At 42.1% G+C, this 14,478-nt stretch overlaps 1 long non-coding RNA gene across 2 annotated transcripts in view; it reads right to left on the bottom strand.

Moving 5' to 3' along the window:
* LOC128109296 (uncharacterized) overlaps positions 1–13,825 on the bottom strand; it is a 43,407-nt gene extending 29,582 nt beyond the window's left edge. Inside the window, exons 1-2 of one of the 2 annotated variants that reach the window (XR_008217789.1) lie at positions 5,908–13,825; positions 1,494–1,578 (exon numbers count right to left, since the gene is read on the bottom strand). This is a non-coding gene — a long non-coding RNA (uncharacterized LOC128109296). Of the gene's footprint in view, positions 1–1,493; positions 4,597–5,907 lie in introns of those variants that run through there. The other variant, XR_008217787.1, reaches the window with a different exon arrangement.
* Between the last annotated feature and the right edge of the window lie 653 nt (positions 13,826–14,478).

Raw genomic sequence — 14,478 nt, 5'->3', positions numbered from 1 at the left:
CCTACCATGACACTGTGAGCTAAAATGAATTTTTCTTCCCAAAAGTTGTTTCTTCTCAGCTACTTGGTCACAGCAATGAGACAAGTAAGTAATACAGGGAGAACCCAGCTGCCCTTGGAAGACACCAGAGCTCCCTGCAGAGAAGTCCGAAGAGTGAGGAGTGCAGACTTTCTGCCAGCAACTAAAATCAGCGGCCACCCAGAAACTGTCTCCTGGAGGTGGATGCTTCAGCCTGGTCAGTTCTAGAGGGGACAGAGCACAGGCCCATCTCCTGACTGCAACCTCTGATGAGACCCAGAGCCAGAACCACCTGGGCCCCTGACCACAAAAGCTGTGCCATAATAAATGTAGCTATTGTCGTGTGCTGCTAAGTTTGGAAACATTCTGTTCTGCAGTGATGGATAATTAATCTGCTGGGGAAATTACTAAATACACAGAAAAGCTTTACTCTTGCTGAATTGCTCTGCATATCTGGAGGTAGCCATCACTCTCCATGGAGACTGCAAATGTCTTATTCTCTTGGGGTTTGACCGTGTCAAAAATTTGTCACTTGAAGGACAATAGTGACACCATTCTACATGCCGGGCTGTCAGAGCATCAGGACAAACTCAATGGAAGCAAATGATTGGTTGAACAATGAGGAAAAGGTGGCAGGTTAATTCTTCCTTCTCACAGCCAATGTTAGGGTTAAATTTCTTCAGTGAGTTGGCCAAACAATGTCTCAGCAACCTGGGAGCAAACTAAGCTATTCTTGAGGATTAGCCACACAAAAGCCCTGGGCAAACACGTGTGATTAGATATACCAAAAGTCTATCAGTGCCAACCATCAAAAACTGTTAGCATTCAGTTTGACCCCTACAGTCTCTGGAAATGAGGCAGTAAAGGATTGAAAATCAGTTGAGCTCCTCAGTGTATGCCCTTCTGGGGGTTTAAAGGCGTATTTACAGATGCTCACCCAGAACCGGCAGAAGCCTGTTGATTGGACTGAGGTTTATTTAGTTAATTAACTCACTGGGATCAATCTAATTTCCAAAGATTCACCAGGCTGCTCAGAGGCACTGATGCAGAAGCCACACAGATAAGAGCAACGGCAGTCTGGCCATGCACTGTGCTATCTGGTGTTCAAAGTCATCCAGAGTTTTGACTTCGGCCCCAAAAGTAAATTTCCTGAACACAGACCAAGGAACTTTCCCCAAAGGCTACTTTAGGCAAAAAAGTAAAGTCTTCACCCCCAAGAGATTTCCAAAAGTCAGTGACAAGTATTCACCAAAAAGCTAGGAAGTGCTAGGAAGAGAGGCCTGCAGGCGTCCTGGAGGGACAGTGTCCTGCAAGGAGCCCTGTCAGAAATGGTGGCACAGTGACTCTGCCAAACTCTTCCTTCAGAATGTAGTCATTTGAATTAAAAAACAATGAATTAGGGTGCTGAATATGTAGCCTGGGCTATAGAGTACATGTCAAGCATGCACAACATAGCTGAGTACAGTGGTACATACCTGTAATTCCAGCACATGAGGATCAGAAGTTCAAGGTCAGCCTCAGCTTACACAGGGGGTTGGAGGCCAGTCTGCCCTAGAGACCCTGTCTCAAAAAGAAGAAAAGGGCAAACTATAAAATTTAGGCCTAAATGTATGTTTTCTCTAACATCTCTTTAGGGTCCTGGCTGGGGCCTGGTAGAAGCATACAGTACACAGTGGAAGCTGGAGTCCTTGGCTGGGGCCTGGTAGAAGCATACAGTACACAGTGGAAGCTGGAGTCCTTGAAAAGCACGTACAGCTGTCAAGGCTCTAAGGGCATCAGCAGCTGGCTGGTTCAATCCAAGCGAATTTGACCATCTGACCCTGATAGCACTGTTTTTTAGAGCGTGTACAGCCCTAAAGCCCAGAGGTGCAGGGCAATAACAAACTGCCTGAAACTGGGGGTGTGCTTCCTTGAATCTGGTCAGCAAACAATGCCTCTGTGGCATGCAGAGGTTGGGTCAACAGAGGGAAGTGCCAGCACTGTTGCTTGGAAGCACAGAGGTGCCATTTCTGATTAAAGCACAGCTCTCAGGCACTGGGTGGCCCGTCTTTGTGACTTCATTAGCTAGCATGGACTGGGAACCTATTGCAGGAGAATTGCGAGCCTATGGGAAGAAAGATATGGAAATGGTTCATAAGTTCCCAAGAGTGGGCTGGTTTTGAAGTTAGGTGCATGCACTACAAAGTGAACCATTGGCTCAACTAAGATCCTTCTAGGCATAGAAACATAGAAATTTACCTGTGGGTAAAGCTAAAGCTAGAATTTTAATCACATTTATAGACCGACAATTTGTTCCCTACAACTGAGTTTTTAGTTGATTTATTTGCTAGCCAGCCTTGATGATAGAAATACTTTTTGATTGTATTTAGATTTAAGACTTGACAGGGATCAGTAAGAGTGAATCAGCCAGGTGCCTCTTCCAGAGGGACACCACGGCAGAGCACCAAATGAACTGGTATCCTACAAAGAGCCAGCAGCTCCGGGAATACGTGAGGGTTGACAGCAAAGTGAAGAGAGCTTGGAAATGTAGTTAGGAAGTCCTTATGCATAATTCACCATCATGGAGGTATGATGTCAACTTTTTAAATAGTGTAGATGGATGGAAAACAGAAGGGATAATGGAGGGGAAGGTCCCTCTAGATATGTGGGGGATGGAGAAGAGAGTCCCCAAGAGGACCAAAGGATACAGAAAAGTGGGGTGGGGGGGTTTAAGACCAGCAGAAACAAATGATGTTGTTTTATATTGCCAAAGGCAACACTGAGTCAGACTCAGCAGCCTGGGGGCACGTGGCGATCTGTATGCCACCTTCAAGGACCCCTGTATTCCTTCCACTGGTTGCATGGATGACATCATTTGACAAGTCATCTTCAATCATGTCAGGAGTCTCAGGGACAGGGAGCGACAGCAGCAGGACTCAGAAAGCGACTCAATGGCAGCGCTCCTTGGGAGGCCAGCCCAGCTCTACTGCCGCCTCATCAGATGACTTTATTATTCTTGCTGCTATTTGGGCCATTTTATTAAGGACCAATACATTACATAACAAGATCTGGAGGTCACTCAGGACCATTCCTTGGAGCTTAGTATCCAAATTAAACATCCTTTCAGATGTGATTAAATAGAAAGATATGAAAGTGGTAAGATCCAAGAAAATGGGATGGAAAGTTTTATAGAATCATTCTCTCCTTTAAAACATTTTTAGGGTCAATGAGATGTCTTAGAGGGTAAGGGTACTTGCCACCAAGTCTGACTACCTGATTTCAGTCCCTGAGGCTCTACATGGTGGAAGGAGAGAACTGACTCCCATAAATTGCTCTCTGAGCTCCACACATGTGTGGTTGCATATGTGTGCCAATACACATACAGAAACACACACACACACACACACACACTATATATATATAAAGATATAGATATAAATGTAGATAGATATGGATATACTATATGCACTATATATTAAAAACTTTACTTTTTGTTAAGGTGAAATTAATATACCATAAAATTTACCATTTGGAAAGTATAATCCAGTGGCATTTAGCACATTCCCAATTTTGTAGAACCATCTCTTCTATTTCCAAAAGATGTCCAATATTGTGAAGAAAAACCCATACCTGTTAGGTAGTTGCTTCTTTCTCCACACCTCCCGTCCTTGGCAACCATGCCCTTCATTTTGTCCCAGTAGATTTTTCTATCTCAGATCATGGTCATGGATGAATCATAAAATATATGTCTTTTTGTACCTAGCCCTTTAACTTAACATAATGATTTTGCAGTTCATCTATGTTAGGACATCTATCAGTTCTTCATTTCTTTCTATGGCTGCATGATATTCCATTGTGCATGAATTCTGTGATTTATTTATTCATCCCTCTGTTGATAGACACTTGTGTTTTTACCTTTGGGTCATTGTTCTGTCTTTTCCTCTTACATGCTTTTCCTCCAACACACAAACATACTCCAAACTCACTATTCCTCATCATGTGTCTTTCCCACTGAAAGATATTATTGGTGGTTTATTTGAATGGAGTTCTGCGAGAGATGAAAACGGAGGAGAATAAGGAAGAGAGCTGGGCCAAGAACTGGCATAAAGGATAAATTAGAAGTCTCACTGCAGAGGAACAGGAAGCATGGGACAGGCTGGGGAGGGATGAGGGGACATTGTCGTTCTGACCTGAGGGCTCAGCAGAAGTTTCACAGAGAGAGTGATGTTTGTTGAAAGTCACTTACTATTCCTCCTTATGATGTTTTAACTGATGCAGGAGGCAGCCCCCTTCTGGGTTTCTCTAGTGCAAATATTTCAGTAAAGGTTATCATAAGATTATCTTGAATCCTAAGTTTCTTTGATTCAATCACTTAAATTTTTATTTCAATTCTAAGTGACAAATAGTAATTATATGTATTTGTGTGGTATAGTGTGCTGTTCTGACACATGTATACACTGGAAGAATCAACATACCTATCACCTCAGATAATTTTTATTTTTGTGATAAGAACATGCAAGATATTATATATTATATTATATATATGAAATCATTCAGCAAGAGTTAGTGGCATCTACCTGTATCACCATAAGGATGCTAAAATTCATCTATAAAGAAAAAGGGAAGCCACTTGTAGAGGCTCATGCCTTTAAATCCCAGCACTTGGAAGGCAGACACAGGTGGATCTCTGTGAGTTCAAAGCCAGTCTGGTCTACAAAGCAAGTTCCAGGACAGCCAGAGCTACACGGTGAGACCTTGTCTCAGAAAGAAAGAAAGAAAGAAAGAAAGAAAGAAAGAAAGAAAGAAAGAAAGAAAGAAAGAAAGAAGAGAGAGAGGGGGAGGGAGGGAGGGAGGGAGGGAGGAGAATAGAAGGGGAGGGAAGGGAATGAAAGGAAGGATGTTTGAAAAGCTTACTTGTTTGTGCTACTGAGATAGCTCAGGGGTAAAGCCCTTGCTGCTGAAGGATCAGTCTGACTTATAACCCATTTTGTAATAAAGTCAGAACGAGTTCATTTCCGTTTGCTGCAAAATTCAAGTTTACCATGCTTTTACCTGTTTCTGAAATTTGACATCTTCCCCATCCTATGGAGCTTGACTCACTGTTTGGATACACCCTGATAAGATGTTCTGCCAAATAATTTTGAAATGTTCAGACAAGTTCCTACATAACCAAAATTCCTCTGGAAATCTCCCAACCCTTGAAAACCCCCTAGCCTTGCACCCTAGGGGGCAATATAAACCCTACCCTCTCCTGTGTTTGATGCTGTTTTAAAACCCTGATTTAGAGAGATAGCCCTGTCGGACAGAAAATAAACCTTAATATGACCAAAGAATGTGGGTAATGGTCTTTACTCTTGTTTGGTTGAAATAACAGCTGCTTGATGACCTGAACAGTAACAGTACAAGGAGAGAATTGACTCCCACAAGTTGTCCCCTGACCTCCACATGGCACAATATGGTGTTGTGGCATAAGCACCCACATGCACACTCACATAAAACAAGATTTTAAAGTAAGCCTTGGCTAAGCATGGTGGCACACACCTGTAACCTCAGCACTTAGAAGAAGGAAGAAGGAGAGTTTGGAGTTTGAGGTTAGCCCTAGCAAATTCAAGGCCAGCCTGGGCTACATAAAACCTATTCCAAAAGAAAAAAAAAAAGAAAAAGAAATGAAAACAAACAAATAAAAGTCAACCCCAAAATCAGTTCATGAAAAAGTCTGTGGCCTCTGTGAATGTGATCTGCTTTCTTGTTAATTAATGTTGAAAGAGATGAGAGAAAAACACACAAAGGAGGCAAACACCTGCTTCTCCTTCTACTAACATGTATTACTAAACCCAGTCTTGCTCTCCAAATGTCAAAATACTGCTGAGGTGACAAAGATCAGTAAGTCCTGCCCAATCAAGCACTTACATGTGGAAAAAGGAGGAAAGGCGGGAATACTGAAGTGCAATCTACTCTCACACTGACACTTCTAACACCTTCAGCAATCTGAGGCCAACGCTGGTCCAGAAGTAGAAGCTGATGCTGGAGATGTCAGAGTCTAGACAGGTGCATCTGTTGGATGGCATAAAATCCAAGATACAAGTTATACATCAAAAGAGACATAAGAATCAGATGTGACACATCACCTAATGTCCTTTTCCAGCTCCTGAGTAATATTTTACTTTTCTAATGCCAGAATGGAGAGCAGGTACACAATTTTATGTAACTGAAAAATTACCTCTGGCCCACATCTAGATAAAAAACCCAAATTCTCCTTTGTGGTTGGAAAAAGTACAGCATTAGTTTTTGCTGCTTTTGTTGGGAACACTGTATCTACCCAGCATGGTACCAACATCCTACAGGTTCATCTTGTAAGATGCAGGAAGAAGGTGACAGAGATAGCAGAGCATATTGCTCCATGAAAAGCAACAGGCAGGAGCTGTTCTTTCTTTCTTTCTATATGCTGTGAAAATGTGTTGCTATGATTGATTGATAAATAAAATGCTGATTGGCCAGTAGCCAGGCAGGAAGCATAGTATAGGTGGGATAAGCAGAGAGAAGAATGCTGGGAAGTGGAAGGCTGAGTCAGGAGATGCTGCCAGCTGCCGCCATGAGAAGTAAGATGCAAAGTACCAATAAGCCACAAGCCACATGACAACTTATAGATTAATAGAAATAGGTTAATTTAAGATGTAAGAACTGGATAGCAAGAAGCCTGAGCCATTAGGCCAAACAGTTTAAATAATATAAGCGTCTGTGTGTTTATTTGGGTCTAAGTGGCTGCGGGCCCTGGCAGAACTGGAGAAAGCTCCAGCTACATCTCTGTGTGTGCACAGAAGCACATGTGCCACTGTGTACATATGGCGGTCACAAGACAACCTTGGGTGTTTGCCCTTGCCTTCACACTTCTGTCAGAGTCTCTTTGTCTTTTGTCACTGCATTTGCCAGGCTAGCTAGCCCAAGAGTGGCCAGAGATTTCCCTCTCTTTCTCCCATCTTGGCACAAGATTACTATAACAAGAGATGCACATACTGTCCTAGCTTTACATGGGTTCTAGAGATCTGAACTCAGGTCCTCATTCTTGTAAGGCAACTGCTTTACCATCACAGCTATCTCCCCAGTCAAGCCGTTGACTCCTAAGTTCAAGACCATCCTTTCAATTCCAAAGGGATAATTTTAAAAAGTTATTAAAAAGTCATAAAGGCCATCAAGTGGCCTATGGACAGTGAGCTCTGCAATGAGTTTTCCAAGTGTGAGCCCTAAGTCAGCTGTAACCACAGGAATGGTGTTTCAAATGAAGGTGAAGGTAGCCAGCCATTTCCCAGACAACTGTGAGGACATTTAGACCATCATAACAGAATATGGCCCACTGGGGGCTTAAACAACAGAAAGTTAGTTTCTCAAAGTTCTGGATACCGAAGTGCAAGATGACAGTGCCCTCAGAGGTCATGCCTTCTGATGAGGCCTCTCTTCCTGACTTGTAGAAGGCTGGCCACAGTCAGGTTGCATTCTCACCTCACACAGCTTTCCTCTGTGCCCTCTGGGGTGTGTGTTCCCATCCACATCATCTGATTTAATCTTAATTAGCTCCTAACAGCTCTGCCCCCAAACAGCACATTGGAGGTTAGTGCTGCAATATGAATTGACATAATTTAGCCCCTAGTACTCATTGAATCAGAAATATTTAGGGAGGGGTCCAGTTAAAATTGAGCCTTAGCAGATCCTGTGGGTCATTCTGGTATACACTCACATTTGACAATCATTGACCAGAAAATGAAGAGCTTGCTCTTTCAGATACTTGCATTCCTAAAGATTTGTGTATTTGTTCACCTGAGGATGCTCCTTCCATCAGGAGTATTTGAACTTTAAGAGTGGGTCCATAAAATCTGCCAAGATGATCAATTGTGTTGGCCTCTTTGTTAGCAAGGTTGAGTGTTTTCATTAAGGACCTTTTGGAAGTACCAAAGGATTGCACACATAGTGAGAAGGAACTGAGCCAAATCCTTTAATGGGGCTCCAAAGGGCTTTCCTACTGGGGCAGCTGCCATTGGAGGGGAAACCTGCATTAGCTGCATATTAAACATGGCCATTTAGTCCCCGACCCAGCACTTGTGGGAGACAGAAGTTTGCAGAGAAAAACCTAAAATCAGACAAAGGGGTCTGTTGCTCCAAAGGGGGATGGTTTCCCTGGAAGCATTTTACCTGTAAGACATTGATTTCCACCTACAGCAACAGAGGCAAATGCATAGAACCTTCTATTCTAGAAAAAAAAACACAAGACAAAAAAACAAAGGACAAAAATGAGAAGGTAGCTGAGAAATTCGTTCTCCAAAGCGAGCATGACAGTGCCTCTGCATGTATGGCCAGGGGCCCAAGCTGGAGTCCTTTAGGGAACCATGCAGCCTGGGGCTGATCCTGAGGGGGAAATAGACAACTGAGGGGAATGTGGAAGAGCCATCCAAGACAGGGGTTCTGGTCAGCCTGACCCCATGGAAGGAGGAAGGAAAGGAAGCTGAGGCATGACATAACATGGATTTTTGAAATGTGTTTCTCTAACTGAACACTAAAGAGATAAGTGGTTTTGAAGTTGTGAATAGTTTTGTTATTTTTGCTTATGTCTTTGTGGTCACAGATTTTCTTTAACTAATGGTTAAGTGCAGCTTTCACCCCAAATCAAAGTTTCGGTTTTAGTTTGGGTTTTGCGAAAGGAAGAGACCATTCCAGAAAATCACAACTAGTTAAAATGCAGTGGACAACTGACCATGGGGGAAGCTGGACCCCAGTTAATACATTTACAAAACAAATCCTACACCCAATGATCAGGGTCCATCATGGAAGAGAGGGGCAGAAAGATCTTAAGAGCCAGAGAACTAGGAGTTCTGCTGTGAGATTGTGTCTTCTAGGAATGAGGGGAAGCTAAACCCATGAAATCTCAACAACATGGCTGCTTAAACAAGACCTGAACAATGACAACCCCAAATGGCATGCCTGTGTGAATGTGGTAAATCTCTAGGAGCCTCAACCCTCAGTGAAGAACTACAAACAATTGTCATCCTGATCAAAATGCTTCTCTCACCTATAGATTATTTATATGTGTGTGTTGAGGCTAAACATGTCAGGATTTCCTAGTGGCCTTTTTGCTTTTAGCTTAATTCCACCTAAAGAACTACTCTATATGATTTCATCTTCTGATATTTCTAGAGTTTGCTTTATGAAAAACTGCATGTTAGTTTTTATAAATGTTCAATGTGCATTTTAAAGAAATGTGCACTCTGCTGTTGGAAGCAGCTTCCTCCATATGTTGGTTATATTAAATGTATTAATAGTATGCTTCAAACTTCTGCAGTTACTGACTGTGATTTTATTTTTTTTTTAACTTCCTAGTGGGTTTTTTCTGTCTTTTTTCATATATTTTGTTTATTTTGATAATATATTTTAATTACATTTCTCCCTTCCCTTTCTACCTTCCAAGTCTCCCATATGCCCTCCCCACTCTCCTTCAAATTCACGGCCTCTTTTTTATTCTTATTGCATGCACATATGTATTTACATATACATATTTTCCCCAAATATCACCTATTGAGCCCATATCATGTTACTTGTATGTATTGTATGTATGCTCTCAGGGCTGTTTAGCCCTGGGCAACTTGCTCTTCCGTGGGAAAGCCACTTCTCCCTCTCTCAGCCTTCCTCAATTGCCTGAAGTTCTTTGTACAGGATTGAGGCCCCACAGGATTTTCTTTGTGCATTTTGGCAGGTTATAATCCATGGAACCACAGAAGTCACTTACTGAGTAAGGGAGTAGAGGGGAGAGAAGGATCTCCCCAGGAAGGGGAGATAGGATAGATAGTTATAGATGGGCGGGGGCTGCAATGCGAGGATCAAATGGGGAAGAGGCAGTAAGAGCCAGCTGAAGGAAGGAATACAAGGAAGAACAACTCAAACTAAGGGACATTTGAGGGGTACAGTAGGTTACATATATTAAAGAAACCTAAACAGAATCACCAATTAATGGGGGAGGCAAAGCCCCAACTAAACATCTCTCTCCACCAAATGGAATCCCCAGTGCCAGGACTAAGTTATAGCTAATTGAGTTGTTGGCCAAAAGGGCCCTCTGGGAACCCCCAAACAACCCAGGCTATTGCCAAGGTTGTTGTTTTCTCTTGAAACTTATCGCAATCCCCATTGCTGAAGACAGCACCTACAAAATTCACTGAATACAGAGAAGTTAAGTTGGTACCTACTTAGAGCCTTCACCCCTGCTAACTAGTGTTCATGGTGCTGGAAGATAACTCTACATGCTAGCAGAGGAGAAAGGTAAACACCATCTCAGCTACAAATGCTTCAGTCTACAATGGTGACCTGCCTGTAAGATGCACAAGTGCAGCAGCTCACAAAGCTTGTGGGAGTTATCAACCAATATCTGATTTAAGACCCACTCCATGAGTGAGAACCCATCCCTGACACTATTCAGGTGACCAGGACCCTGAGATGAGATGACCCAGGGACCTAGGAGAAAACGACTGCTACTATTCTGCAAAAGGAATGTAGCAATAAAATGACAACAGCATTCTGCTATGCTCAGCCATCATCAGAGAAGCTTCCTCCTGCAATAGATGGGAACAAATATAGAGACCCACAACTGGGCAATGTGAAGAGAAGGAGGGACCTTGAAACACTCAGTCCTAAATGGCATGTCTCCATCAAATCCTTTCCCCCAGGGCTTGGGAAACTGTGAAAAAGAAAGCCAAAAGATTATAAAAGCCAGTGAAGATGGAAGACACCAAAGAAACAATGCCTTCAGACACAACATAAACTCACAGAGACTGTGGCAGCATGCACAGGGCCTGCTTCTTTCAAGGGTAATTCTAGGAATTGAGAATTCTCTGCACATTGTCCAGTTGTGGGTCTCTGTATTTTCCCCCATCTACAGGGACAAATGGGGTTCCATGGCCTACAGGGGAAGAGGACACAAACCACTATCCCTCATTTAGAGGGTATCTCCAATAAATAACTGCTGCCAAAGGAAAAATAATTTTCTACAAGGGAATCTCACTGGGTATACAAACCATACTTAAGGGCAGTTCCCATGCCCAACAGAAGCTGCCCAATACAATCCAAACTTGATGGTATTTGTGGAGTTTTTTGTGTCTCATAATGCTTTGTCTGAGCTTTTTTCAACTTTAGAGGTTTTTTGCTTATATACTACTGTTGCGGAATATTATTTTAAGGTATGCTACTTTTATTTATGTTGTATTTGTTTAACTCTGTGAAGCTGTGTTACTGTGCTTGTCTAAAATATCTGATGGTCTAATAAAGAACTGAATGACCAACAGTGAGGTGAGAGAATATATAGAAGGAGGAAAGGGAGAAGAAGAAAAAAAAGGAAGAGGACATCAGGGGTCAGCCACCAAGCTACACAGCAAGTCACAGAGTAAGAGTAAGATTTACAGAAGTAAGAGAACAGGAAAAGCCCAGAGGCAAAAGACAGATGTGTTAAGGAAAGCTGGCTAGCAACAAGTCAAGCTAAGGCCAGACATGCAGAATTAAGAATAAGCCTCCATGTGTGATTTATTTGGAAGCTGGGTGGCAGGCCCCCCAAAAGAGCAGAAAACAACCAACAACATACTGTGGTTTCTGATTTCGTGTTTTTAATAGGATTTCTGTGTGTGCATCTTTATGTCTTTATATGTTTCTTGTGCTTTCTCTTTGTCTATTTTTTTTCTATTTTAGATGCCTATTTATTTTCTAATGGGAGAAAAAATACATGGATTTGGGTAGGTATGAAGGAGGGGAGCATCTGGGAGAAGCTGAAGGAGGCAAAACTGTGATAAGAATATATTGTATGAAAAAAAATCTATTTTTCTTCTCCACTAACTTGGAAAATGTTTCTGTTTCCCCTGTCCCCAATAGGGTTTCATGTATCTCAGGCTACCCACTAACTCTCTAGCTCATGCTGGCCTTGAACTCCTGATCCTCTTAGTTCATCTCTCAAAATGCTAGGATTACAAAATATGTACCGTCATGCCTGGCTGTTTGTTTTGTTTTGTTTTTCATACTGAGGATTGTATGTCATGTTAATATTAATATCACAACATTATAGACAAATTTCTAAACAGTCTTATTAAATAAAAAAAACACAGAGCCAGATATAGCGATGAAAACCCGAGAGAGACCAGAGGAATAGGAACAGCCACATGCTAACCTCACCTCACCAACTCCACAGCTTCCAAAAGCGAGATACTTCCTGTCTACCCACACCTATATGCCTTGCTGTTCTGCCATCTGATTTGCTCTCTCTTTCCAGTTACATCACTTCCTCTTCCTGCCCAGCTCTGTCACTTCCTGTCTGTCTGTACGAACCTCCAGACCTCCATGTTAACTAGTGTTGGAATTTAAGACATGTGCCACCACACCTAGCTCTGTTCCCAGTGTGGCCTTGAACTTACATAGATCTAGATATATCCCTGCCTCCCAAGTGATAGGATTAAATGTGTGTGCTAACGTTGCAGGACTTTTGTGTTTACTTATAATGAATGGCTAGCTGTTTCCTCTGATCTTCAGGCAAGCTTTATTTATTAGAGCACAAATAAAATATCACCACACAACATAAAATATTACAACCTTTAAAAGTTCCACAGTCTTTAAAACCTCAAATGCTTCAAAAGTTCAGTCTCTCTAAAGCATCCAAAAGTTGAGGCTGGAGAGATGGCTCAGCCCTAAATTCAGTCCCCAACACCCACAAGGTGACTCACAACTATCTGGAACTCCAGCCCCATGGGATCTGGTCCCCTCTACTGGCCTCTACATTCAGTCAAAACACTCATAAAAATAAAATAAAAATAAATAAAATCCAAAAAAGTAAATGAAGCACCAAAAGTTCCTTTTAGAGTTCAAGCCTCTCTAAAATACCCAAAGTCTCTAAAATATCTGTCAAAAGCCTATCTAGAACTCTGTCTCTTTAGAAGTTCAAAATCCCTTTACTGTGGGGGCTCCTGTAAAATGAAAACTAAGTTGCATCCATTCTATTCCAAGAAGAAAGAACCAGCGCAGTTACAGTCAGACCAAAGCAAAACTGAAGTTCGACAGTGTAAAGAAGTTCAGTGACTGACATCTGGAACCCACTCATGTTCCCCTGGGCTCCAGAGGGCCTGGCTTACATGCTGCCCTCTGCAGCACACCCATCCTGTCTCCTAGACTCAGGTCATTGTTCTTTGTTACTCTCTTTAATTTAACCCTATTTCTGAAGATTAAGACCTGGGGAAATTAAGCTGGTATCTACCTGGAAGCTTCATCCCTGCTGATTAGCTTTCATAGTGCAAGAATGTGCTATGATGCTATGGATGGAGGGTGGACATGTGGTTGAGAGAATAAAGTAGTAAGGGGACAGAAGAATTAGCAGGTAAAGGAAGATATATTCAGAATGTATTAATGCATGCATGAAATTCTTAAACAACAAAATAACTATAATTCATTAATTAATTTAAAAAATGCTGCCATCACTCTCTAAGCTGTTTTTAAGTTATCTTAATCCATTAAGGCAAATAACAAAATACAGCCTGGGTGCCTTCTAATTCACAGCATTTATTCCCCATGGTTAAGGAGGTTGAAGTCCCAATCAGGTTGTTGGTAGTCAGTGTCTGGTGAGACCCAACTCTTGGTTCCCAGACAACAGCTTGTGTTGTTGCATGGAGAAGTCTGAGGGAGCTCTCTGGAGTCCATTTTATAAAGGCACTAATCCCACTCATGAGCTGATACTCCCCCAAAGACTTCATCCCCAAACACCACCACATTGGAGATGATGTCTCAACATGAATTTGGGGGACACAAATATTCAACCCATGGTAGTGACCCACTAGTCTTTAATCTGAAAACAAAACAAAATACACACACACACACACACACACACACACACACACACACACACACACACACCCCTCTATATATGTATGGTCTAGTTTTCAGAGCCCTGGGAGTTAAATAGAATTTGTGTACTGGTCATGGTTCTGGGCTCTACTCATCATTTATAACATTGTTCCCTTAGGAAAATGTACTCCCATTTCAAACAACTGGATTAGAGTCTAATTTGAAGAGCTCAAAACATCTGTAAACTGGAGACTGCCTGCTCTAAATCAGGAACATTTTTATCTTAGGAGTTCATTTACAGCAAACAGAAAAACTGGACCAGCCTTCATAAAAGCATTCCAGCACACTCGACTGCCCAGGAATAGTACTTTTTGAGAAGCAATCATTCCCTAACATCTGCATGGCTTCTTTTCCCCTTGCACAAAGACTTACTTTTCATTTCTGAGATAGAATGGAGGTACCTGACTTCCCCATAACTCACATATTGGAAGCTACTTGGATATGTTTTCTACAAAATATAACTCCATAGTGGCCTGTTGGGTTTTTCCAAATACATTTGCCCTTCCCTCACCCCAAGTTACATCTGTATGTAGGCAGGGCCTTTCCCAACCCACCTGTGCATGTTGGCAAAAA

The sequence above is a fragment of the Peromyscus californicus genome, unplaced genomic scaffold, assembly GCF_007827085.1.
Source record: "Peromyscus californicus insignis strain IS unplaced genomic scaffold, ASM782708v3 Scaffold_14__1_contigs__length_90479793_seg_1, whole genome shotgun sequence".
In the NCBI taxonomy this organism is placed as follows: Eukaryota; Metazoa; Chordata; class Mammalia; order Rodentia; family Cricetidae; genus Peromyscus; species Peromyscus californicus.
The sequence above is the reverse complement of the archived record's forward strand: the minus strand, read 5'-3'. Positions and strand labels throughout refer to the sequence as shown.